Genomic DNA, 27,879 nt, shown 5'->3' with positions numbered 1-27,879 from the left:
AGTTCTGATTTTAAATCCATCCATCCATCCATCCATCCATCCATTTTCTTCCGCTTTATCTGGAGTCGGGTCGCGAGGGCAGCAGCTCAAGCAAAGCCACCCAGACCTCCCGATCCACACACACCTCCCTCAGCTTCTCCGGGGGAACCCCAAGGCATTCCCAAGCCAGCCGAGAGATGTAGTCCCTCCAGCATGTCCTGGGTCTTCCCCGGGGCCTCCTCCCAATGGGACAAGCCCAGAACACCTCTCCAGCGAGGCATCCACGGGGCATCTGGAAAAGATGCCCGAACCACCTCAACTGACTCCTTTCGATGTGGAGGAGCAGCGGCTCGACTCAGAGCTCCTCCCGAGTGACCGAGCTCCTCACCCTATCTCTAGTGCCCAGCCACCCTGCGGAGGAAACTCATCTCGGAAACTCATTTTAAATTTGATGAAAATCATAGAAGTTGTGTGATATTTGGAAGCTTAAGTGCATGGCATTTTCAAAAAGGTCCAAGAAAGCAGTCTTGGGGAGAAACCTCCCCGTTGACACTATTGTTGGAAAATTCTGCAGTAAAAGTGGGGAAGCGCTTAAAAATGTAAAGCCGAAGCTAATAAAAAGTGTTCATATAGGTGTGATTGAGCATTTGAAAGCCTTTAGAATTGACTAAAGGCATGTCCACACAAATGTGGCAAAGCGCACCACTGACTTCACCACTACCATTGACGCTTCACCAATCATTTTACTGATATCTCCATTCCACTCAAGTCTAGGAGCATACACTGGTGCTGCAATTTGTTGCATCCACAACACCACAAAACCACATTGGCAAGCACCCAAGTAGACACCGTTTCATTCCCACATCTCTAAAATAACCATCTAAATCAGTGGTGTCCAAAGTATTCCAGAAAGGGTTGAGAGTGTGCCAGTTTTCCTTGCAGCCATTGACTTCAGCAGGTGATTTCAATGATTAACATCACTTTGAGCAGGTGGGATGAGTTCATCAGTCACATTTTCGTGATGCATTTTTTTTTTATTATTATTTATTATTCTAATCCCAACCCGTCCCCTAACCCTAACCATAACCTAACCCTCTCAATTCCCTGTCATGAAATGACTTGTGCTCCCACTACGAATACATGGCACTTTTGGTGATGGTATCACAAGACAAAAGATTAATTTACTTTTTGTCATGCCATCTCGAAATGGCGTGAGATTAGGTCAGGTTTTTATGATATTCACACCTCTTGCATTTATTTCTCTTAATATACATAGATAGCTCCCTTCCCATGTGTTTCTATATAGATGGTGATAAAAGCAGACTTCTGCATTCACCTCAAAATGTCTGAAGTGTCTCCATGTGGACATCTTGGATGCAAAAGAACCCTGTCCCAACCTGTGAATGTGTTCCACAGTACACTGCTGATACACAAGACTCCACTAAGCCCTGACTATGTATATCTGGTCTGGATTTTAAGGTCATCCGTTGACTATCAGCAGGACAGACTCACAGTAACATGAATGGGAAAACTGTCCACTGCAACTCATTTTTGTCCTCCAAAGAAGGAATAATGCTTATGCTTTCCCCAAATAAAGTGTGTCCCACAATCCTTTTCCATGCTGTAAATTTTGTCTCACAGCTGGGATTTCATTCATGCCTCTCCATATTCATGCCTCTTACAGTTCAGTGAATATGTGTGGAGAAACTACAGTATAACTGGTTTCCAGTCCATCTATTTCTACAGTTAATAATTCAAAGTGATTAAAAAAACTGAAAACTGTCAGTGCTGTTTTTAATGTGAGAAACATGTCTCTGTGATGACTCTGAAATGCTCCACTGAATAAGTAGGTGATGTTTATGCTTTAGTTAGTGAAGAATGCTAAAGAACTCATTGTCTTTGTACAAGTCCAACCATGCAGTGGGTGTGCATCATGACCCAAATGTCTTTGTGGACATTCGGTCATGCAGTACATATGCCCTTGCAGTTAAATCAATGGGAATAATAGATTTTGAATGATTAACAAAAATGCTGGAAACATAACTCAGCTTGGGTAGTGTCTTCACTTGGTGTTAGATTGTGATGCCAGCGTTCAGTGGTGTTCACTTTGCACACACGCTCACACAATCACACACACACACGCATATATATATACGAGGTCTGTCCATAAAGTATCGTACCTTTTTATTTTTTTCAAAAACTATATGGATTTCATTCATATGTTTTTACGTCAGACATGCTTGAACCCTCGTGCGCATGCGTGAGTTTTTCCACGCCTGTCGGTGACGTCATTCGCCTGTGAGCACGCCTTGTGGAAGGAGTGGTCCCGCCCCCTCGTCGGATTTTCATTGTCTGGAAATGGCGGAATGAAAAGGACTTTTTTTCCATCAGAATTTTTTCAGAAGCTGTTAGAGACTGGCACCTGGAAACCATTCGAAAAATGTATCTGGCTTTCAGTGAAAATTTTACGGGCTTCACAGAGAATAAGGACTTTAACTACAGGTTTAAGGACCCCTTTAAAGGACGGTCGGTGCGCCGCGCTGCGAGCTGCGACGATGTGGCACAAACCACTGGATCATTTCTAAGCTGATGGCTCTGTGGAGACCGTCGTGTGCTCTTTCTCTGGTTATCACAAGACCTGGACATCAGCCATTTTCCGGCAGATTTCACTTTTAACAAGATTTTGTCATGGAAAGCCGCGCGGAGGCTTCGCGCGTCACGACCGATTCGCTGATGAAGCGAGACAAAGGAACACCTCCGTTTCGGAATGTTAGAGGACAAGTTGGGACATGTCCAGCTCTCCACAAGTTCTTTTATACTCACTCGACTGGTAAGCACTGAAAGCCGAGATAGACACAATAACTCAGACACAACAATCTGAGAGAAAGAGTCTAACCAAATACCGGCATCACTGAAAGCAGCCAAAGATAACGATACGTCTTTGGGATGGTTATGAGTAATTTTTTCTCTAATAGTTAAAATTTTATTAGCAAAGAAAGTCATGAAGTCATTACTAGTTAAAGTTAAAGGAATACTCGGCTCAATAGAGCTCTGACTCTTTGTCAGCCTGGCTACAGTGCTGAAAAGAAACCTGGGGTGATAGTGGAGATATGCTTTGGAGAGAAGGGGAATGAAAGTCAGTAGAAGCAAGACTGAGTACATGTGTGTGAATGAGAGGGAGCCCAGTGGAATAGTGCAGCTAAAAGGAGTAGAAGTGGTGAAAGTAGATGAGTTTAAATATTTGGGGTCAACTGTTCAAAGTAATGGAGAGTGTGGTAGAGAGGTGATGAAGAATGTGCAGGCAGGGTGGAGTGGGTGGAGAAAGGTGGCAGGAGTGATTTGTGACCAAAGAATATCAGAAAGAGTGAAGGGGAAAGTTTACAAAACAGTAGTGAGACCAGCTACCACACAGTGAGTGTTGTGTGGGCCGCTGAAGAGGTACTGCTGGCCCACCACCACCAGAGGGCGCCCTGCCTGGAGTGCGGGCTCCAGGCACCAGAGGGCGCTGCCGCATCATGGGAGTAGCCTGGGTGACAGCTGTCACCCATCACCAGACACAGCTGTTCTACTCAGCACCGAGGTATATCAGGAGGACGGCGTCTCCACCTCAGTGCCGAGATATCGCCTAAGACCAAGGTAGTATTCTCTGCAGTTATACATTGCATCATCAGCTAAGACTGTTAAAACCTTTTTCAGGACTGGTGACTACTGAAAACCTCATTCTTTGGATAAGTACTCACCTTCCTGCTATACTTTGCCAAGAGGTGGAGGCGGCTTCTCCCCTCTCTGTTACTGGGTGCGTTCATCCACTCCTGTGTGTTGTTGCTCTCTCCTGCCAGCAGTACCGGATCCGACGAGCGGAGGCAGTGGCCACCTGGGAATTCGGGACTTGGCGGTTCCAGTATTTCCAGGGTTCGGTGGCAGAGGAGATCTGGGTGGTTCCGGTTCGACTGAGACAGACGTCTCCTACCTTCGAGCCTGCCCACACGACACCAGCGGATTCGACCCCAAATTGTGTTTGTTGTATTACTCGTGCTTGTTTCAGTAGTAAATCTTGTTATTTACTCTCTCCATTGTCCGTTCATTGCGCCCCCTGTTGTGGGTCCGTGTTCCTACACTTTCACAACAGTGAGTTAGAAACTCTACTGCCATCTCTCCTAGACATTTCCATGCCTCCACTGGAATGTCATCTGGACCAACTGCCTTTCCACTCTTCATCCTCTTCACAGCAGCCCTCACTTCTTCCTTGCTAATCTCTTGTACTTCCTGATTTACTCTCACCACATCATGCAGCCTTTTCTCTCGCTCATTTTCTTTATTCATCAACTCTTCAAAATATTCCCTCCACCTTCTCAGCACACACTCCTCACTTGTCAGCACATTACCATGTGCATCTTTTACCACCCTAACCTGCTGCACATCCTTTCCAGCTCTGTCCCTTTGTCTGGCCAATCGGTACAAGTCCTTTTCTCCTTCCTTACTATTCATCTTCTTGTACAGCTCGCAATATGACTTTTCCTTTGCTTTTGCCACTTCTCTTTTCGCCTTACGCCACATCTCCTTGTACTCCTGTCTACTTTCTTCATCTCTCCGACTATCCCAAAACGTTTTCGCCAACCTCTTTCTCCTTATGCTTTCCTGGACCTCTTCATTCCACCACCAAGTCTCCTTGTCTTCTTTCCACTGTCCAGATGTCATACCCAGTACTGTCCTAGCTGTCTCCCTCACCACATCTGCAGTACTTTTCCAGTTGTCCAAAATTGCTTCCCCTCCAACCAGTGCTTCTCTCACCTGCTCACAAAATTTCGCACAACAGTCTTCCTCCTTCAGCTTCCACCATCTGATCCTTTGTTGAGCTCTCACTCTCTTCTTCTTCTTTACCTCTAAAGTCATCCTACAAACAACCATCCTGTGCTGTCTAGTGACACTCTCTCCTGCTACCACCTTACAGTCTGTGATTTATTTTAGCTTGCATCTCCTATAAAGAATGTAGTCCACCTGTGTGCACCTTCCTCCACTCTCATATGTTACCCTGTGCTCCTCCCTTTTCTTAAAGTAGGTATTCACCACAGCCATTTCCATCCTTTTCGCAAAATCAACTACCATCTGTCCTTCCACATTCCTATCCTTGATACCATATCTACCCATTACTTCCTCATCACCTCTGTTCCCTTCACCAACATGCCCATTGAAGTCTGCTCCTATCACCACTCTTTCATGCTTGGGCACACTCTCCACCACCTCATCTAACACACTCCAGAAATCTTCTTTCTCCTTCATCTCACAACCAACCTGTGGGGCATATGCACTGATGATATTCATCATCACCCCTTCAATTTCCAACTTCACACTCATCACCCTGTCAGACACTCGCTTAACCTCCAACACACCTTTAACATACTCTTCCTTTAAAATGACCCCAACACCATTTCTCTTCCTGTCGTCACCATGGTACAACAACTTGTACCCACCGCCGATGCACCTGTTCTTACTTCCCTTCCACTTGGTCTCTTGCACACACAATATGTCTACCTTTCTCCTCTCCATCATATCAGCCAGCTCTCTCCCTTTACCAGTCATACTACCAACATTCAAAGTCCCCACTCTCATTTCCACCCTCCTAGTTTTCTTCTTCTCCTGCTGTTCGTGGCAACGTTTTCCTCCTCTTCTTTGTTGTCTTCACCCAGCAGTAGCCCAATTTCCACCGGCACCCTGTTGGGCAATAGCACCGGTGGCAGACTTTGTTAACCCGGGCCGCGACCGATCCGGTATGGGAATTCGATTCTGAGTCTGCATAGTTGGGTTGGCTTGTTTTACGCCGGATGCCCTTCCTGACGCAACCCTCCTCATTTATCCGGGCTTGGGACCGGCACTCAGAATGTACTGGCTGCACACCCTATGTGGCTGAGATGTATATATATATATATATATATATATATATATATATATATATATATATATATATATATATATATATATATATATATATATATATATATATTTAGCAACCGTGTTGACTAAGGTGAGATATGACCTTTAAGTTATCAGACCAGGAAATGTATTTTGTTTGTTTTTAGTTACCATGTGACATTCTTCATCTGAGCTCAGGGAATGCCACAGTGATGTCTGCACTCAGGATGAGGATGGTTGCAGGTGTCCTCACACTTGTGATGCAGATTCAAGTTGCTGACATTTGGAATACACAGACAGCTACAATTCCCCGGAGACATCAGGACAAACACAAAGACTCTGCAAAGACAAAGTCAACCTCTCTTTTACTTTCTCGGCACAGCCACAAAGGCAAACTGGCCTCTGTGGGCAAAACTCTGAACTTCTCTTATTTGACCTTTCTGTGTATTACATACAAATGTGCTGTATTTGGTTGATCCATCCAGTAGCACCCTCAGGTCTTCTAAATCTGAACTGCGTGTCAGTGTCAGAAACTGAACTGAATGTTTCTGTGGTGTAAGTGTGGCTGTCACACAGAAAAATAAATCATAATACACAGTGCTGTGTAACACATCGCTTGTCCAACGCTGAGCTTTTACACATTCAAATTTTTTTTGTGACGCTAAATTATACTTTCATGTTCAGTGGCCTAAATTGTTCACTTGTTTAAGCCTGATCCTGCTACCAGGATGTTCAGTAGCAGCAGTTCCAGGGTTCTGGTGGATGATCCTCCAGTCAACTGCAAACCAACAAATGTTGGGGAAATCTCAAAGGCAGTGAAACATTTGAGGGCAAGGGAATCTCTAAGGACCTGTGTTGTTGGGGCTGAACTCCTCCAGGCACATCAAGATGATTTTCTGGTATTGCAAACAATTTTTGTTTCAGTCTGGGAGGCAACTATCATGCCAACAGACTGTGATAAAAGATTTATCATCCTACTCTGGAAAGGAAAGGTTGATCAGGATGAATATGTTAGTTTAAATGAGTCAACACCCCCGAGTCACACTAACTGCCAGAATGCTCGTAGCACGGGCTGAGGCGGAGGATTAGCAGCAATCTTCCATTCCAGCTTATTAATTAATCAAAAACCCAGACAGAGGTTTAATTCATTTGAAAGCTTGACTCTTAGTCTTGTCCATCCAAATTGGAGGTCCCAAAAACCAGTTTTATTTGTTATTATCTATCGTCCACCTGGTCGTTACTGTGAGTTTCTCTGTGAATTTTCAGACCTTTTGTCTGACTTAGTGCTTAGCTCAGATAAGATCATTATAGTGGGCGATTTTAACATCCACACAGATGCTGAGAATGACAGCCTCAACACTGCATTTAATCCATTATTAGACTCAATTGGCTTTGCTCAAAATGTAAATGAGTCCACCCACCACTTTAATCATATCTTAGATCTTGTTCTGACTTATGGTATGGAAATTGAAGACTTAACAGTATTCCCTGAAAACTCCCTTCTGTCTGATAATTTCTTAATAACATTTACATTTACTCTGATGGACTACCCAGCAGTGGGGAATAAGTTTCATTACACTAGAAGTCTTTCAAAAAGCGCTGTAACTAGGTTTAAGGACATGATTCCTTCTTTATGTTCTCTAATGCCATATACCAACACAGTGCAGAGTAGCTACCTAAACTTTGTGAGATAGAGTATCTCGTCAATAGTTTTACATCCTCATTGAAGACAACTTTGGATGCTGTAGCACCCCATTCCTACCAGGCTGCTCAAGGAAGCCCTACCATTAATTAATGCTTTGATCTTAAATATGATCAATCTATCTTTATTAGTTGGCTATGTACCACAGGCTTTTAAGGTGGCAGTAATTAAACCATTACTTAAAAAGCCATCACTTGACCCAGCTGTCTTAGCTAATTATAGGCCAATCTCCAACCTTCCTTTTCTCTCAAAAATTCTTGAAAGGGTAGTTGTAAAACAGCTAACTGATCATCTGCAGAGGAATGGTCTATTTGAAGAGTTTCAGTCAGGTTTTAGAATTCATCATAGTACAGAAACAGCATTAGTGAAGGTTACAAATGATCTTCTTATGGCCTCAGACAGTGGACTCATCTCTGTGCTTGTTCTGTTAGACCTCAGTGCTGCTTTTGATACTGTTGACCATAAAATTTTATTACAGAGATTAGAGCATGCCATAGGTATTAAAGGCACTGCGCTGCGGTGGTTTGAACCATATTTATCTAATAGATTACAATTTCTTCATGTAAATGGGGAATCTTCTTCACAGACTAAGGTTAATTACGGAGTTCCACAAGGTTCTGTGCTAGGGCCAATTTTATTCACTTTATACATGTTTCCCTTAGGCATTATTATTAGAAGGCATTGCTTAAATTTTCATTGTTACGCAGATGATACCCAGAGGTGTCAAGTAACGAAGTACAAATACTTCGTTACTGTACTTAAGTACACTTTTTAGGTATCTATACTTTACTCCATTACTTATTTTTCTGCCTACTTCTGACTTCTACTCATTACATTTTCACACACGTATCTGTACTTTCTATTCCTTACATTTTTAAAACAAACAGCCTCGTTACGCTTGGCTTCAGTTAGCATTAAGCAATTGTAGCTGTCAGCACGTTCGGGCGCATTTGTTTTCAAATTGTAATATTTCTTAAATTTATTTTTGTTTATATATTAATAATCTAATGATTATTATATACAATTTTAGAGAAAGAGGCAAAAAGAACCTGAACAGAAACACAACAGAAAATATAAAAGCAACTAACAATGATCATACATAAATAAATACATACATACATACATGAATAAATAAGTGTTTCCTGTGAACACCTAGTGACTCTTACACCTCCACTTCATCCCTGTCTTATTTAATGACAGTTTGTTTTGGTCAAACCGTATTTTCAGTTTGTTAATTTCTTCAGTGATTTCCTCAAGAACTATCTGCCAAACTAGAAAACTGCTGCATCCTAGTAAGGGTAATTTTGGGTTATGGGTCTTGGGCCACATGTAGAACAAATCAGTTTTTAAATTAAGCTTTCAATTCATATAGTGGCATCTACCTTTTTTTTTTTTTAAAGGTTATTTTATACTTTTATACTTTAAGTAGGTTTTGGAGCACATACTTTTTCACTTTTACTTGAGTAAAGAGGTCAAGTTGATACTTCAACTTTTACCAGAGTGTTTTTAAACTGCAGTATCTATACTTCTACTTAAGTAACAAATGTGTGCACTTTTGACACCACTGATGATACCCAGCTTTATCTATCCATGAAGCCAGAGGACATACACCAATTAGCTAAACTGCAGGATTGTCTTACAGACATAAAGACATGGATGACCTCTAATTTCCTGATTTTAAACTCAGATAAAACTGAAGTTATTGTACTTGGCCCCACAAATCTTAGAAACATGGTGTCTAACCAGATCCTTACTCTGGATGGCATTACCCTGACCTCTAGTAATACTGTGAGAAATCTTGGAGTCATTTTTGATCAGGATATGTCATTCAATGCGCATATTAAACAAATATGTAGGACTGCTTTTTTGCATTTGCGCAATATCTCTAAAATTAGAAAGGTCTTGTCTCAGAGTGATGCTGAAAAACTAATTCATGCATTTATTTCCTCTAGGCTGGACTATTGTAATTCATTATTATCAGGTTGTCCTAAAAGTTCCCTGAAAAGCCTTCAGTTAATTCAAAATGCTGCAGCTAGAGTACTGACGGGGACTAGAAGGAGAGAGCATATCTCACCCATATTGGCCTCTCTTCATTGGCTTCCTGTTAATTCTAGAATAGAATTTAAAATTCTTCTTCTTACTTATAAGGTTTTGAATAATCAGGTCCCATCTTATCTTAGGGACCTGATAGTACCATATCACCCCAATAGAGCACTTCGCTCTCAGACTGCAGGCTTACTTGTAGTTCCTAGGGTTTGTAAGAGTAGAATGGGAGGCAGAGCCTTCAGCTTTCAGGCTCCTGTCCTCTGGAACCAGCTCCCAATTCAGATCAGGGAGACAGACACCCTCTCTACTTTTAAGATTAGGCTTAAAACTTTCCTTTTTGCTAAAGTTTATAGTTAGGGCTGGATCAGGTGACCCTGAACCATCCCTTAGTTATGCTGCTATAGACTTAGACTGCTGGGGGGTTCCCATGATGCACTGAATGTTTCTTTCTCTTTTTGCTCTGTATGCACCACTCTGCATTTAATCATTAGTGATTGATCTCTGCTCCCCTCCACAGCATGTCTTTTTCCTGGTTCTCTCCCTCAGCCCCAACCAGTCCCAGCAGAAGACTGCCCCTCCCTGAGCCTGGTTCTGCTGGAGGTTTCTTCCTGTTAAAAGGGAGTTTTTCCTTCCCACTGTTGCCAAGTATAATATAAGGCGCCTTGGGGCAACTGTTTGTTGTGATTTGGCGCTATATAAATAAAATTGATTTGATTTTGATCACCTTGACAGCAATAACTATATCAGTATTACACTGCCCTTGTTTATTCATAACTGTATTCAGTCCAAGATACTTGCTGATATGTGACTCAAGCTGTCTGACTTCACATCCAAGAAGTACACCACTGAGCACTGCGAGCACTCATGGAACTCAAGCACAAATATTGGCTATGTTGATTTCTGCATCAACATTAAATTAGTTGGCTAGATTTCTCTCTGGCACAAAACATAAATTTGTGGGATCCCAATAATTTGCCTGACTTCGTCGCCAGCCTATTCACAGGGACTGTGGGTGATGTGTAGAGTGGGGACAGAGTCTCTGATTTCTTCCCACTGAATTCTGCTATTCTTCAGTGATTTCCTACTCTGTTCAATGCTGTTAGGTAACACTGTGGAGAACAGTGGTTTTCTCTGCAGTGAGGAAAGGTTTACTGACCTTGACTTTATGGTTGGGACTCCAGCAAGGGCAGGTCACATCTCCTCCTCTCTTCTCTCTTTCTGTGTGTCTGTGTTTCTCTATCTTTGCCCCAAACTTCAAAAGTCTCAACTTCACCAGACTGTGAGTTCTTTGAACTATATTTGGAATAACTATGGAATTGATCAGCTGGTCTCTCAACGCTATTGACACCATCTTTTCAACAAGGAAATCAGGGCTGGGGGACCCTGCAATCCCAGATGGAACCTGTCCTGTGGGCTATGCTCTCGATGCGTGGGAGAAGTGGCGCATTGCGTGCTTGGCACCACTCTCCATGGAAGACGTTGAGGAATTATTCTTATCTGCTTTTATGGCAGGAGGGCTTTTGCTGCTTGGATTAGGCGCTGCCCTGACCTACCGGAAAATTGGCAAGATGGCTACTACCAAAACTACAACCCCACACCTATCCATCATGATTAATGAGGTGGGCAAGGCAGTACAATCTTAAATTGCGTTAAGTCTGGAAGTTAAACTCAAACTGGAAATCATCTTGGAGCAAATGTCTGCCTTGCAAAAGAATTCATGCTGGAGACCAGTGAATATTCACAATTGCAGTCCCCAGACACTCATTGCCTCAATTCAGATCAATCTTTGAACTGGTTCAAAGCTTTGAACCGGTTCAAAGCTTAGTATACATAAACAAATCAAATGTATATGTGGGGTTGTTTTAATTCTGATGTGTGCCATTATTACGTTCAACTAGTTTAATTGCAGATTAATTGCTGTATTCTAGTTTGAGGTAATTGGGTGTGAAGATGAATTGCCCTTTTAAGGATCAAAAAAGTTGTTTGAATCTTGAATCTTGATGCTGTGATCTTTGCAGAATCAGAACCTGACAGTGGCACTTGGGAAGTTGACTGGGGAGACAGAGGGTTTGGGTTTGTGATTGTCTTGGATGCATACTGTGACACAGGCTTTCAATGACTTCCTAATGCATTTTTTGCTGTTCTCTATCCAGAAGACACCTTGCACTCTCTCGGAGAGCTCTTGAGATACAGACAGATCTCACTACTTTTTACAGCAGCTATTTGAGTAAATTGTGTCAGTAAAGTCAAAAATAATGTCACTTAGCAAGGACACCTACATTTTTAAGTTAACAGAATCTGTTTGATTTGACTCAATCAATTTTCCTGTCAAATATATGGGACTCTGTCTTGACAGTGGATACACAATGTAGCATTGATGGATTTGAAGTCCAGTTTGCTGCCCAGAGTGCACATGAACCGAGCACAAAGGTGGGAGCTAGAAAGAAGGAAAGCAAGGTAAAATGTGGCATAAAGCAATTATAAACTTTTGTTTGTTTGTTTAGTATTTTTAGCTATTACTTTGTTCATTTTTGTTTCATGATAATATGATGTGCTGGTTTGCATCCCTGTGTGTCGAGTCTATATGCATCTTGAGCCTGCCATGTGAGGCTTTCTGACATTTCCAGAAATACAACTTGCACAAGTTGGAAGATAGGGCCCTTACTATTGCATATAATTAGGTAAAAGTGCACCTGCTGTCCTGTGAATGTTTAACGGATTTTTTATTATTATTATTTGTAAAATATACCTTTCCACTTTCAAAAGCAAAAATATTTTTATTTTGGAAAAAAATTGGCAATAAAACAAACCCAAAAAATCTGATTTTTCTCATTTTTTTTATGGGTTATCATTTCAGTTATACACGATAATATTTGAATATCCTTTTGAGATATGTATCTCAGAGCTCAATGTAAAGCAGATGTGATATGAGAACAGCACAATATACCGAGGATGAAATTGAAAGGCGCTTTGTGTTTTCTGTGCTAATGGCATTCTTCACCATGTATGTGTGAAGGTGGCCCCCCAAGCACAGTTTGTCCCTAATAGCTGATTCTCCATCATTCCCGTGATGCTTGTCGCCTTTAGTCCCCATGGCGGTCCCCTGTCTGTGATCGTCCAGCTCCTCATTGTCATGTGTTTGTAGCAGATGGGGGCTCTTTCAACAACATCAGCTGGGACTTCAGCCCACGGACCCACCAAGACATTAGTCACGCCTCCAGGCGACCAACGACACAAGAGGGCTAATTGGAAACAGATCACACACACTCACACTTCTGATCACATTTACACACACACACTGACACACACACACAATATCACACACTTAATTACACAGACCCTTGCACTAATACGCTCTCACACAATGCACCACACACACACATACACACTTGCACGCTTGCTCTTTCAGAGGCCCCTCCGTCTGCTCAAAGGAAGGACCTCGGGGTGAGGAGAAGGGGGTCAGTGCATTGTTTCTTATGAAGAGCATGTGGAACAAACGAAGGAATCCACGGATGGGTAATGAGAGATGGATGGAAGGACTGGAAGGAATCATCCACCTCCATTAATGTTGCTTTTCCTCTCTCTGTAGAAAAGACAAAATTGTTCCTGCCCACATTGTGTTCAGGCAGCGCAGCGTGAACCCTTAATGGCTAATAGCAGGGTGCACACAATCCCCGATCTGTGTGCGTGACAACTGTGCTGCTCCCACCATCAGTTAACTGCCTCTTAATTAGCTCATCAACATGTGACAGGTGGTTAAACTCCAGCCGCGTAAAATTACAGGTTGTGTCTGACGAGAAAACGTGGATTCTGCATAACTACACACACACATACACACACACACGTGCACAATAACAACATGGTACACAACATACAGTGTGCGCAACAGTACCGCTTACATTTTTGCCAACTGTTTACATCCAAAAACCGAATGCTTAGACTAAAACTTCAAATCCAAAACTTCTTGTAACAATAGCTAAAACACAATGTGACAACACCTTAAATACATTTTCTGCTACACAGTTGTTGAAGAACATGACACACAGTTTCCTACATTAGACACAGAATTCAAAGATAAAATACCCCGTTATCATTGGAAAAACACTTTTAATAAAATGCAAAACACATCTGGTAATTGGAAATACTTATGCACACATCTGAAAATACACACCAATCAGTCTGATGTCTGGCACTACAAATAGGGCTCAGGTAAGACATTTAGTCAAATCCGCAATCATGGAGGTGATACAATCCAGAGAAAGAGGAAGAAGAGAAGGAAGACAAAGACAGATATGTGGACAAGGACAAAGACATAGAAGAGCAAGAAGGAGAAATGTTTCAGATGAAATTTGGGCAACTTTGGTGGACCGTGCGATCAACCACAGCCTCACACTGAGGGAAGCTGGACAAGGGGTCCACCCGAAGCTCAGTCGCCACACGATGATTAGTACTGTCAAGTGCAATATCATTCTAATGTTACTGTACCATGTATGTAAACTACAGTACTGCAAACACTTGTTTTCATTGTTTTGATTTGTACAGTACTCTGTCTTTCTTTGGGTATTTGTAAGAAATTTCTATTTGTATTTTTATTTCTATTTGTAAAAATAAAATAAAAAACAAACAAACAAACAAAACAACAGGGAAATAACACTTTTGTTGATAGATACTGCCATTATGTTGAGCTCTTGCATGAGACAAAGTAAATTGAAATATTTTGACTTCAGTGTTTTATGTAACACACATCAGTGTGTTGCTGTTGATTTGAAAGTGTTTCAAAATGGTGCATGTGTGTATCATTTTGTTGCTAGAATGACATTTTTAGAAGAGACTGTGAGGTTTTGATTGTAGGGTTTCATTTTGGCAGAGCTGCCGAGGGGTTTTGCAAGTGCTGTGTCTTGTTTGTGTGTAGAGCTTTGACACAGTGAGCCAAATTTTGCAAAATGTGTCTAAGAAATTGGCAAAACTAATATAATGAGTTTTGCATGCAACATTTTAAATGAATTTTTATGCATGGGACTTTTTAAGGTCATAATGTGCAAAATCTGTTTTAATCTACACTCTAAAAAAATAAACCACTGTCTCAAAGAGAAAACATGATGTAACAATTTGCATAGATTTTTTTTAAAGTTATTTCAACTTTATGAAAGTTATTTCAACTTAGAGAAGTCTTGTGGCACTAACTCAGTTGAAAGTTGGAATAGGAGGTCTGTCCAAAAAGTAACGGACCTTTTAATTTTTTTCAAAAACTATATGGATTTGAATCACGTGTGATTGCATCAGCCAAGCTTGATCCTTCGTGCACATGCGTGAGTTTTTTCACGCCTGTCGGTTGCGTCATTCACCTGTCGGCAGGCTTTGAGTGAGCACTGGTCCAGCCAACTCGTCGGATTTTCATTGTCAGTGAAATGGCTGAGAGACTGTCGCTTTGCTCCATGAAATTTTTTTCAGAAACTGTTAGAGACAGCCAGTTGGAAACCATTCGAAAGATTCAGATGGATTTCGGTGAAGATTCTGTCGGCGTCACACGGATTAAGGAGTGTTAAAACCTTTTTAAAGACGGCCCACAGTGGCGGAGGGCGTGCGGCACACCGAGCGGCCATCGACAGGCTGGAACGACCAGATCATTTCTAAACTGAACGCTGTGTTGATCCGGGACATCGTGTGACTACCACAGAAATGGCAAGAGAGCTGGACATAGCACTTTTGCGGCACATTCCACTGTTACAAGAGATTTTAATGAAAGATGTGCGGAGGATTTCACGCGTCGGCACGGAGCCGCTCATGGCGCGCAAAAAAAAAAAACACCTCCGTCTTGGAAGTCTCACAGGACATGTTGGGGCATGTCCAGCTGTTACACAATTTCTCGGATACTCACTCGACTGAAAAGCCATCGAAAGCCGTCTGAATCTTCCGAATGGTTTCCAACACGGAGGTGTTTTTTTGTTGTGCGCCATGAGCGGCTCCGTGCCGACACGCGAAATCCTTCGCACGTCTTTCATTACAAAATCTCCTGTAACAGTGGAATGTGCTGCAAAAGTGCTATGTCCAGCTCTCTTGCCATTTCTGTGGTAGTCAGACGATGTCCCGGATCAACACAGTGTTCAGTTTGGAAATGATCTGGTCGTTCCAGCCTGTCGCGCGCCCTCCGCCGCTGTGGGCCATCTTTAAAAAGGTTTCAACACTCCTTAATCCGTGAGACGTCGACAGAATCTTCCCCGAAAGCCATCTGAATCTTTGAATGGTTTCCAACTGGCTGTCTCTAACAGTTTCTGAAAAAAATTTCATGGAGCAAAGCGGCAGTCGCTCTTCCATTTCCCTGACAATGAAAATCTGACGAGGGGGGTGGACCAGTGCTCACTCAAAGCCTGCCCACAGGCGAATGACGCAACCAACAGGTGTGAAAAAACTCACGCATGCGCACGAAGGTTCAAGCTTGGCTGATGCAATCACACGTGATTCAAATCCATATAGTTTTTGAAAAAAATAAAAAGGTCTGTTACTTTTTGGACAGACCTCGTAACAACTCTGTTGAAATAACTTTAAATAATCTATGCAAATTGTTACAGCAGTTTTTCACATTGAGACAGCAGTTCCTTTTTAGAGTGTACCTTTGACAGTCACGTATGGTGGGAAGTTCATATTTAACTGTAACTGTATTAATGTTTTGAACAAAACAGCTCATTATAACCTACTGTGACATATGTAACAGAAGTCTGTAGCTTGAATCGTCTTTAGTCTGTAAGACACACCCAAATGATAGTGTTGTAATATGTGAAGTTGCAAGAATCTGCGATGTAAACTGTGTGCTGCACAGCGAGTTAAATGAAACCCTTAAAAATCAAATTTTTTTTATGTTTTATTTATGATGACGTTATCAAATGACATAACTTAAACCTTTGCTATCTTCTGGATCCCCTCATCAGGCATTTAATTAGATGTATTACATGACATGTTTTTGCTGTAATCTGAAGTTTGACCTTATTTAGGTGACCGTTGACCTCAAGCAAAACCCTGGAGGTCAAGCTCAATCGCTTATCCGAGGTAATGGCTTATGGGCAAGGCCTGTCACTATGTCCATGCCAAATGTGGAGAAAAGTTGTTTCGCTGAATTTTATGTTTGACCTAGCTGTGACCTTGACCTTTGACCTTGAGCTTGATTTTTTTTGTGTGCCGAAAGGTACCTTGCTACGGCTGCTGCAAGTGTATGCAATGTAAACTGTGTGCTGCACCGCAAGTTAAAGGTAAAAAAAATGCAATGATTACACATACAAACAAAAATAGTAGAGAAGATTCAAGCTTCTCTACTACGGAAACCACCTGGACAACTGAGAGCCTACACAGAAACAAATACAAACAAAAAAAACAAAAAAATGAAAGACTTAAAAATTTTTATTTTGCATGTTATTATCATGATGACATCATCAAATGACATCATAATGTAAAACCTTTGCTACATTCTGGATTCTCTTATCAAACCCTTAAATTTGATGTGTTACACAACACGTTTTGCTGTAATATGAAGTTTGACGTAATTTAGGTGACCTTTGACCTCAGGCAAAACCCTGAAGTTCAAGGTGAATCGCTTATCCCAGGTAATGACTTATCGGCAAGGCAAATCACTGTGTCCATGCCACATTTGGAGGCAAAATTTCAAAAATTGTGACCAGAAAAGTTGTTTAGTTGAATTTAGTGTTTGACCATGCTGTGACCTTGACATTAGACCTTGACCTTGATACTTTTGTGTGCTGAAAGGTATCTTACTAGGGCGGCTATATGTGAAGTTGCAAAAGTCTGCGATGTAAACTGTGTGCTGCACAGCAAGTTAACAAAACCCTGAAAAATCAACATTTTGCATGATGATGTCATTTGGTGACATCATTATACAAAAAACATGCTGACTATTAGATACAATGTTCTGTGATGTTTGGATTGTGATATATAGTTTGTTTACTTATAAATTGCAGTTTGTGTTGATGTTTAGTAGGTGGCCTCGCTAACATTTACATCAGAGTTGCAAGATTTTTATGATTTTTCTTTCTTTTTTTCTTTCTTTTCTGCCTGACGTCTCAGAATGTCAGATGACAATGACTGCATACTATGTTTGTAATTTAATGGTGGCGACCCACAGCCGCTGGGCCTTCAGCAGGTTCGACAAGGGGACCGTTTTTGTCAATTATCAGAGGAGAAATGTTGACATGTATTGGGCTGAGGTAGAAAATGGCAGCCTCCTGTCCATCAAGCAAACATGCTGAAAAACAGTGTACCATGTCAAAACTGACTGCAGGAAGTAAATGAGCTGAGTGGGCCTTGTCAGTGACAATGCTTGCATGAAAAATATAACACGCATTATGCAGGGATATAGTCCTGCAAGGGAAATGAGGAAGTTAAATCATGCTACTGAGCCAAGGTGACTTCCAAAATCTCTGCCTCTGCCTGAATCTGTATATCTCACTGCCAAGTGATGAAAAAACTCCACCGACAATCTGTCAATTAAATGATGCCCTGGAGCATGCTTTCCTAAAACATCTAATTTGTGTGTATTTAAAGATAGTGGTTTGACGGCGGCGGCAGCAGCGGTACCAGGCTGTACCTGGTCTCCAAATTGGCCGACTCAGCAGCAGAGCATGGGCAGACATGATGGACAGTGGCTGATTAAGGGAAGGCGAGATCAGGTAAGGTTTGCTACGATGCCCTGAGGCAACAAACATCTCAGCCCACAGTGAAAACACGTCCTCATGACTTATTTATTCATTCGTTGGTGGTGATGTGTGGACAGCCCAGAGCTCCATCGTTCTGTGATGAACAGGATACCATTGTTTAGAGCTGATTCACTGTCGAATCTGTGTGCCGCTCCACTGGGTTTATCTCTCATGCAGAGAATTTGGTGGAGAACAGCAATACAGAAACTCACTGTCACAACGGACAGATGTGTCATCATCAAAGCAAGCTGGAGTTTGACCTCCTCTGTGACTAATATTATATTATGGAAGTCATTACTGCTATACTGTGCATGTTTATAGGTCATTCATTATGCAGTGTGTTAGCACTTAGACAAGGACTTTGTTTTAGCGATCACACATTTTGGAGCTCATAGATTCTCAGCTTTAATTTAGGGTTGAATACGACGCTATTGCGTAAGCTCCCACCCCAATTTTATTGCATGAAATAAGTATTTAATCACCAACCAACCAGCAACAATTCCGGCTCTCACAGACCTGTTAGTGTTTCTTTAAGAAGCCGTCCTATTCTGCACCCTTTACCAATAATAACTGCACCTGTTTTAACTTGTTACCTGTATAAAAGACACCTGTCCACACAATCAATCAATCACACTCCAGCCTATCCACCATGGCCAAGACCAAAGAGCTGTCTAAGGACACTAGGGACAAAATTGTACCCCTGCACAAGGCTGGGATGGTGAGAAGGCAACAAGTGTTGTTGAAATTATTAGAAAATGGAAGAAACACAAGATGACTGCCAATCTTCCTGAGCTTGGGACTACATGCAAGATCTCGCCTCATGGGGTAAGAATTCTGAGAAAGCCCAGAACTACACAGGAGGACCTAGTCAATGAGCTAAAGAGAGCTGGGACCACAGTCACAAAGATTACATTACTAACACACTAAGCCATCATGGCTTAAAATCCTGCAGGGCAGCAAGGTCCCCATGCTCAAGCCAGCACATGTCCAGGCCCGTTTGAAGTTCACCAGTGAAAATCTGGATGATCCAGAGGAGGCATGGGAGAAGGTCATGTGGTCAGATGAGACCAGAATAGAGCTTTTTGGAATCTTGCCGTGTTTAGAGGATGAGAACAACCCCAAGAAAACCATCCCAACTGTGAAGCATGGGGGTGGAAACATCATACTCTAGGGGTGCTCTTCTGCAAAGGGGACAGGACGACTGCAGCGTATTGAAGGGAGGATGGATGGGGTCATGTATTGCGAAATTTTGGCAAACAACCTCCTTCTCTCAGTAAGAGCATTGAAGATGGGTCATGGCTGGGTCTATCAGCATGACAATGACCCCAAACACACAGCCAGGGCAACTAAGGAGGGGCTCCGTAAGAAGTATTTCAAGGTCCTGGAGTGGCCTGGCCAGTCTCCAGACCTGAACTCAATGGAAAATCTTTGGAGGGAGCTGAAACTGGAAACCTGAAAGATCTGGAGAAGATCTGTATGGAGGACTGGACCAAAATCCCTGTTGCAGTGTGAAAACTTGGTCAAGAATTACAGGAAACATCTGAACTCTGTAATTGCTAACAAAGGTTTCTGTACCAAATATATTACATATATTAGCCCAGTCTCACGCTTTTGTTTTTTTGTTGTTGTTGTTGTTGTTGTTTGTTTGTTTTGTTTTTTGTGCTCACGTGATGAAATGAGTCAAATTTTCGTGATGGTTTTTTTTTTAACTTACTATTACTAACCCTACTCCTACTCCCAACCCTAAACTTAACCATAACCATAACCTAATCCTACTCCTTCCCCCCACCCTAACCATAGCCACCCCGGTCGGGGTGTGTGCACACACACCCACTATTAACTGTTTCTGTTTCCTGCCAGCAGTACCCGATCTGACAGCTGGAGATGGTGGCCACCTGGGGACTCAGGACTTGGAGGCTCCGGGGTGTTCCAGATCCGTTGGCACTGGAAATCGTGTGGGTCCCGACTCTTCTCTGGACGGGCGTCTCGTATCCTCGAGCCTGCCCACACGACACCAACTTTGTAATTGACTGTAGTGTAAAACTGTATCTGTATTCCGTTGTGCACATTTCACAACATTAAATTGTTACTTTTTGCATTTCCATTGACCATTCATTTACGCCCCCTGTTGTGGGTCCGTGTCCTCACACGTTTCACAACAATTTATAATGATATTCATAATGCTCATATTCATCCTCTTGTCATTTGCATTGGGAAGAATTTACGGTGCAGCACTTTAACTGTTTCTTTTTTTTTTTTTGGTTGTTTGTTTTTTGTGCCATGTGTTAAGCCAGACTGCCTTCAAAATTTTGTCCATTTTAAGTTTGTCTGATTTTTGCACAAATGACAGCATCTCATAAAACCTCATTCTGTACAGATCTGAAATCAATGTATCAATCAATCAATCAATTTTATTTATATAGCACCAAATCACAACAAACAGTTGCCCCAAGGCGCTTTATATTGTAAGGTAAGGCCATACAATAATTACGTAAAAACCCCAATGGTCAAAACGACCCCCTGGTGAGCAAGCACTTGGGTACAGTGGGAAGGAAAAACTCCCTTTTAACAGGAAGAAACCTCCAGCAGAAGACTGGTTGGGGCTGAGGGAGAGAACCAGGAAAAAGACATGCTGTGGAGGGGAGCAGAGATCAATCACTAATGATTAAATGCAGAGTGGTGCATACAGAGCAAAAAGAGAAAGAAACACTCAGTGCATCATGGGAACCCCCCAGCAGTCTAAGTCTATAGCAGCATAACTAAGGGATGGTTCAGGGTCACCTGATCCAGCCCTAACTATAAGCTTTAGCAAAAAGGAAAGTTTTAAGCCTAATCTTAAAAGTAGAGAGGGTGTCTGTCTCCCTGATCCGAATTGGGAGCTGGTTCCACAGGAGAGGAGCCTGAAAGCTGAAGGCTCTGCCTCCCATTCTACTCTTACAAACCCTAGGAACTACAAGTAAGCATGCAGTCTGAGAGCGAAGCGCTCTATTGGGGTGATATGGTACTATGAGGTCCCTAAGATAAGATGGGACCTGATTATTCAAAACCTTATAAGAAGAAGAATTTTAAATTCTATTCTAGAATTAACAGGAAGCCAATGAAGAGAGGCCAATATGGGTGAGATATGCTCTCTCCTTCTAGTCCCCGTTAGTACTCTAGCTGCAGCATTTTGAATTAACTGAAGGCTTTTCAGGGAACTTTTAGGACAACCTGATAATAATGAATTACAATAGACCAGCCTAGAGGAAATAAATGCATGAATTAGTTTTTCAGCATCACTCTGAGACAAGACCTTTCTAATTTTAGAGATATTGCGTAAATGCAAAAAAGCAGTCCTACATATTTGTTTAATATGCGCTTTGAATGACATATCCTGATCAAAAATGACTCCAAGATTTCTCACAGTATTACTAGAGGTCAGGGTAATGCCATCCAGAGTAAGGATCTGGTTAGACACCATGTTTCTAAGATTTGTGGGGCCAAGTACAATAACTTCAGTTTTATCTGAGTTTAAAAGCAGGAAATTAGAGGTCATCCATGTCTTTATGTCTGTAAGACAATCCTGCAGTTTAGCTAATTGGTGTGTGTCCTCTGGCTTCATGGATAGATAAAGCTGGGTATCATCTGCGTAACAATGAAAATTTAAGCAATGCCGTCTAATAATACTGCCTAAGGGAAGCATGTATAAAGTGAATAAAATTGGTCCTAGCACAGAACCTTGTGGAACTCCATAATTAACCTTAGTCTGTGAAGAAGATTCCCCATTTACATGAACAAATTGTAATCTATTAGATAAATATGATTCAAACCACCGCAGTGCAGTGCCTTTAATACCTATGGCATGCTCTAATCTCTGTAATAAAATTTTATGGTCAACAGTATAAAAAGCAGCACTGAGGTCTAACAGAACAAGCACAGAGATGAGTCCACTGTCTGAGGCCATAAGAAGATCATTTGTAACCTTCACTAATGCTGTTTCTGTACTATGATGAATTCTAAAACCTGACTGAAACTCTTCAAATAGACCATTGTATGAAGTGTCGCTCTTCGGTGGCCATTAGTTTTACACTAATTCATATAAAATGACCATTTTTGTCAGCAGTTGGTGCCGTTTGTCTAAACTTGAATGCGGCCCTAAAAATCACCGTACCATCCCATCATGTTCTGATTTGGGGTTGTACTGTTGTACTTTTTGCAGCTTTTGTTACATCCTACATTGTCTATTGCCATCCCAGGGAAAGGATTAATAACATGGGGATTGCATGCAGACAACTGAACTATCATGGGACTAATATAAATGTAATTTATGACAGACGGCTTTGAGTACAACCACTTAAGGATGACACGTGCATTTAATCAGCAATCAGATTATGCAAAAGTGCATGAAATTGGGCATATTAAAATAGAATTCCACAGCTGTGTGAGTACAGATAAATTAAATTATTCTCAAAATCATCGAAGAGAGAGCAAGTATTACATTTGGCCTATGTTCTGCATGAAAGCTTATTACATTAGTTCAAATCAGCCATATGTGCCCTGCGCGGCTTGTGTGCAAGTGTTTACTCAGAGTAGGTCTCCACTCATTCTGTGCCGAGAGTCTCTAAAAGCTGACTATGAGGTAACACCGGGTCACATTTGATGACAGTGTGTACCCCTAATCCACAACCTCTACATCTCGGCTGGGGTCAAATGATACACTGAATCCCAGGGGTATGTTGCAGATTGGATGTTCAGGGTACAGTAGGCAATCAAAGAAAAACATGTAAGATTTTGAGAATGCAAAGTCCAAAAGGTCTGAGCCTGTCCCTTCAGACCTGCCTCTTTCTAGTCCACGGCCCCAGGACGCGGTGAGGTTGGAGTGGATGGGTGCTGTATCCGCCAGCCACCTTCGCCCCCGGACTTTCCAAGCTGACAGAAGGAGGTGTTGTTAGCGACACTGGTGCGGTCAGAGCCAGTTGCGGTTCTTACAGGGTGTTGCAGAGCTGGCACCCAGAACCACTCAAGGCACACCGAAAATGCGTTGTCACCGCCACTCAAAACCACCAGTGTTTACCCTGGTTTAGATGTTGCTACATCTGTTGGGAAGGTGTCGTAGCACGGACCCACAACAGGGGGCGCAAATGAACGGACAATGAATAAGCCAAAAATGGTAACAATTTAAGGTTGCGATAATACACAACGAAACGTACTGTAATCTGCACAGTCAATTTAACACCAGGTGACGTGTGGGCAGGCTCGAAGATAGAAGACCCCCGACGAGAGAGAAGCTGCGTCCCACATGGCTTCCACCACCAACGGTCTGAAGAACACCGGAGCCGCCAAGTCCCGAGTCCACTGGTGGCCTCTGTCTTCGGCTGTCGACCCTGGTACTGCTGGCAGAAAGCAGAAATATGATGAGTGAGTGTGAATCCGCACACTCAGTAAATCCACAGTTAATGAGGGAGGAAGCACCTCCACCTCCAAGCACACACTCGTGCAGCTCCTGTTTGAGCACTTATCTGGGTGGGAGGTGTTGCGAAGCCGTCGCTGAACACCTCAAACGCCACCTCCACAGACGAGTCTCACCGACAGGAAAAACGGCTGCAAAGAAGAGTTTAGACAGATACACAGTCTTAAGTTCATAGAGAAATTACCTTGGTAATGGTAGTCGATTTCTCGGCGGGGAGGTGGAGTTGCAGTCCGGCTTTTATGGTGGTGATGATGAACGAGTGACAGCTGGTGCAGAGGATGAGTGACAGCTGTCACTTCTTCTGGGTCTGGCGCCCTCTCGTGCTTGGAGCCCGCACTCCAAGCAGGGCACCCTCTGGTGGTGGTGGGCCAGCAGTACCTCCTCTTCAGCGGCCCACACAACAGGACCCACCCCCTCAACGGGTGCCTCCTGGCGTCCGACCAGGCTTGTCCAGATGTCTTGCGTAGAACTCGGCCAGGAGGGCCGGGTCCAGGATGAAGCTCCTCTTCACCCAGGAGCATCCTTCAGGTCCATACCCCTCCCAGTCCACCAGATATTGGAAACCCCGGCCCTTACGACGGACGTCCAGGAGCCTGCGGACTGTCCAGGCAGGCTCCCCGTCAATGAGCCGGGCAGGAGGCGGCGTAGGTCCCGGAGTACAGAGGTGCGAGGTGCGGTGTGGTTTGAGACGGGAAACATGAAAGACAGGGTGAATCCGCAGTGAAGCCGGGAGTTGAAGCTTCACTGCGGCCGGGTTGATGATCTTGAGGATCTTAAAGGGTCCAATGAATCTGTCTTTCAACTTTGGGGAGTCGACACACAAAGGGATGTCCTTGGTCAAGAGCCACACCTCCTGCCCGGGCTGGTATGTGGGGGCCGGGGAACGCCGGCGGTCCGCATGGGCCTTGGCCCTCGTCCGGGCCTTTAACAGGGCAGAGCGGGCGGCCCGCCACACCCGGCGGCACCTCCTGAGGTGGGCCTGGACCGAGGGCACACCGACCTCTCCCTCCACCAGCGGGAACAATGGGGGCTGGTACCCCAAACATGCCTCAAAAGGGGAGAGGCCGGTAGCAGACGAAACTTGGCTGTTGTGGGCATACTCGATCCAGGCCAGATGGTGACTCCAGGCCGCCGGATGCGCGGAGGTGACACACCGAAGGGCCTGCTCCAACTCCTGGTTGGCCCGCTCTGCCTGGCCGTTGGTCTGGGGGTGGTACCCGGACGAGACACTCACGGTGGCCCCCAGCTCCTTGCAGAAACTCTTCCACACCTGTGAAGAGAACTGGGGACCACGATCTGATACAACATCCGATGGTATCCCATGCAGCCGCATGACGTGGTGGACCAGGAGGTCTGCCGTCTCCTGGGCCGTCGGGAGCTTCGGGAGGGCCACGAAGTGGGCCGCCTTGGAGAACCGGTCCACTATCGTGAGAATCACGGTGTTGCCCTGGGACAGCGGGAGGCCCGTGATGAAATCCAGGCCGATGTGAGACCAGGGGCGATGAGGCACTGGCAGGGGTTGGAGGAGGCCCATCGTCCTCCGATGGTCTGCCTTGCCCCTGGCGCAGATGGTACAGGCCTGGACGTAGTCCCGGACGTCGGTTTCCAGGGACGCCCACCAGAAGCGCTGCTGGACTACTGCCACGGTCCTACGCACTCCGGGATGACAGGACAGCTTGGACCCGTGACAGAAGTCCAATACGGCAGCTCTTGCCTCTGGTGGGACGTACAGTCGGTTCTTGGGGCCAGTCCCCGGGTCCGGGCTCCTTGTCAGGGCCTCCCGGACGGTCTTTTCCACGTCCCAGGTGAGGGTGGCCACGACAGTGGACTCGGGGATGATGGTCTCGGTGGGGTTCGACAGCCCCGCTTTGGCTTCTTCTTCGTGCACCCGGGACAATGCATCTGGTTTTTGGTTCTTGGTCCCGGGGCGATACGTGATCTGGAAGTCAAAGCACCCGAACAACAGAGACCAGCGGGCTTGCCTGGGGTTCAGCCGCTTGGCGGTCCGGATGTACTCCAGGTTCCGATGGTCCGTGAAAACCGTGAAGGGCAACGATGCCCCCTCCAGCAGGTGTCTCCACTCTTCAAGAGCCTCCTTCACCGCAAGAAGTTCCCGATTGCCGACGTCATAGTTCCGTTCAGCGGGGGTCAACCTCCGGGAATAAAAGGCACAAGGATGGAGAACCTTATCAGCCTCCACGCTCTGGGACAGCACGGCTCCTATCCCTGAGTCAGAGGCGTCCACTTCTACTATGTACTGGCGATCAGGATCAGGCTGCACCAGAACTGGTGCAGTCGAGAACCGGCGTTTCAACTCCTGGAACGCGGCTTCGCACCAATCCGACCAGGCGAAGGGGACCTTGGTGGAGGTCAGGGCAGTCAGGGGGCTAACTACCTGACTGTAACCTTTAATGAACCTCCTGTAGAAATTTGCAAAGCCTAGGAACTGCTGTAGTTTCCTGCGGCTTGTTGGTTGGGGCCAATCTCTCACCGCCGCAACCTTAGCCGGATCAGGGGCGACGGAGTTGGAGGAGATGATGAACCCCAGGAAGGACAAAGAAGTGCGGTGGAACTCGCACTTCTCGCCCTTCACAAACAGCCGGTTCTCCAACAACCGCTGTAGGACCTGACGTACATGCTGGACATGGGTCTCAGGGTCTGGGGAAAAGATGAGTATATCGTCCAGATATACGAAGACGAACCGATGCAGGAAGTCCCGCAAGACGTCATTTACCAAAGCTTGGAATGTCGCGGGGGCGTTAGTGAGGCCGAACGGCATGACCAGGTACTCAAAATGACCTAACGGGGTGTTGAATGCTGTCTTCCATTCGTCTCCCTTCCGGATCCGAACCAGCTGGTACGCGTTTCTAAGATCCAATTTAGTGAAAATTTGGGCTCCATGCAGGGGCGTGAACACTGAATCCAACAGAGGTAATGGGTATCGGTTGCGAACCGTGATCTCGTTCAGCCCTCTGTAATCAATGCATGGACGGAGTCCGCCGTCTTTTTTACCCACAAAAAAGAAACCAGCACCCATCGGGGAGGTGGAGTTCCGGATCAGCCCGGCAGCTAAGGAGTCCCGGATGTAGGTCTCCATTGATTCGCGTTCCGGACGTGAGAGGTTGTACAACCTACTGGATGGGTACTCAGCGCCCGGGACCAAATCGATGGCACAATCATACGGTCGGTGCGGGGGAAGAGTGAGCGCCAGATCTTTGCTGAAAACGTCAGCAAGATCATGGTACTCCTTTGGCACCGCCGATAGATTGGGGGGGACTTTGACCTCCTCATTAGCCGTAGTGCCGGGAGGGACCGAGGATCCTAAACACTCCCGGTGGCAGGTTTCGCTCCACTGCGTGACTACCCCGGAAGGCCAATCTATCCGGGGATTGTGCTTCACCATCCATGGAAAGCCCAAAATCACTCGAGAGGTAGAAGGTGTTACATGGAACACTATCTCCTCCCTGTGATTCCCAGACACAACCAAAGTCACTGGTTGTGTCTGATGTGTGATTAATGGAAGCAGGGTGCCATCTAGTGCTCGCACCCGCAATGGTGTCGGCAGAGCCACCAGAGGGAGCCCTACTTCCTTTACCCATCTGCTGTCCAGCAGATTCCCTTCAGACCCCGTGTCTACCAGTGCTGGGGCGTGAAGGGTTAAATCCCCACAAAGGATTGTTACTGGGATTCGTGCAGATTTGTGGGGTTTTCCCGCGTGCGTGTTATGGCCCACCCTTAGCCCAGTTTCTAAGGACGGGCGTTGTAGTTTGACCGTTTGGGGGCAGTCCCTCTGCATGTGCTCGCAAGAGCCGCAGACAAAACACTCCCCGCGGGCCAGCCTCCTTTGTCTGATATTTGATCTTAATTTGGCCCTGCTCGTGTCCCTAGCCTCCTCAGCAGGGGGAGCTGTAGCCACACGGAGCTCTCTAGCAGTGAAGCGTGGGGACGACGTCACCTTGTCGGAACCGGAAGGGGGAGGGACGGCTCGTTCCCGGTCACGCCCCCCGGCCTGCTCCCGACGATGCTCGTTTAAACGGTTGTCTAAGCGTATAACTAAATCGACAAGCCCGTCAAAATCCCGCGGTTCCTCC

The sequence above is a fragment of the Thalassophryne amazonica genome, chromosome 2 (assembly GCF_902500255.1).
Source record: "Thalassophryne amazonica chromosome 2, fThaAma1.1, whole genome shotgun sequence".
NCBI classification, from domain to species: domain Eukaryota; kingdom Metazoa; phylum Chordata; class Actinopteri; order Batrachoidiformes; family Batrachoididae; genus Thalassophryne; species Thalassophryne amazonica.
This window is presented reverse-complemented; position numbering follows the sequence as displayed.